Raw genomic sequence first — 973 nt, 5'->3', positions numbered from 1 at the left:
TAGTTAGTAAAACTATAAAAACACACACAGAAATCAATGATTACCACCAATTTGCGGATAGTGGTTACATCTGATGGGGGAGGGGAGAGAGCTAGCAGGGACATGTCATCAGGGAGGGTTCCTCAGAGGGTTTTAAGATACTGGAAACCAATGTTCTATTTTTTTAACTTAGGTGGTGAGTACACAGATATTCATTCCTTAAAATTATTCTTGATATTACATTAATATTTTATATATTTCTTTGTGTATATTTTATCATTTTAAAGTAGAAAAAATCAGTGCCTAGAACTGAACACACAACTCTAGCTAATCAATCATACTAAAAGACAATCAACTCTTTCATTTTGAGTACTTTGACTTTGTTTTGTGAACCCAGGTATACATTTATACTGCTAAATTTTCTATTATTTGATTTGGCCATTCTTTTCACTTGTCCTCCCAGCCATCCAAGCTCTCACCAGAACCAGATCATCTTCTTCAATAATGGTCATCTTCCAGATACTGACATTTCTGAGCCAGCCAGGCTTGAGGTCCAAATCACAGCTGGCAGATGTGACAACTCTTCTGAAAGCCCATCTTAAAGCAGATTCCTTAACATGCTCACAACCTGTTTATCCTGAGGTTATCTGTTTATAGCTCAGCCTAACAAAGGCAATGCCTCACATGAGGTTATGTTGATAAGATGATGAGAGCATATTCTCACTCAAGGAGAATACTATTTCCTGAAGGGATAAAACCCCAACCGGGAAAACCCCTGTAGTTCTCATAGGTAGGGCTGGTCTGGTACCCAAGCTGATAACATAGTTCCGTCCCGAGGAGGAAGGCTGAATGCACTTATTTATTCCTGGAAGCTCTGTGGGTAGGTGTGCATCTTTCATATCTTAAAGACTCACAGAACTTGAGCTGGGAAGAGGTCCCAACCCTGAAGAACCTTTCCAGAATCCAGGCTGCTGAATTTTTCCTGCTGCCTAGA

The sequence above is a fragment of the Eptesicus fuscus genome, chromosome 1 (genome assembly GCF_027574615.1).
Source record: "Eptesicus fuscus isolate TK198812 chromosome 1, DD_ASM_mEF_20220401, whole genome shotgun sequence".
Lineage (NCBI taxonomy): Eukaryota > Metazoa > Chordata > Mammalia > Chiroptera > Vespertilionidae > Eptesicus > Eptesicus fuscus.
The sequence above is the reverse complement of the archived record's forward strand: the minus strand, read 5'-3'. Positions refer to the sequence as shown.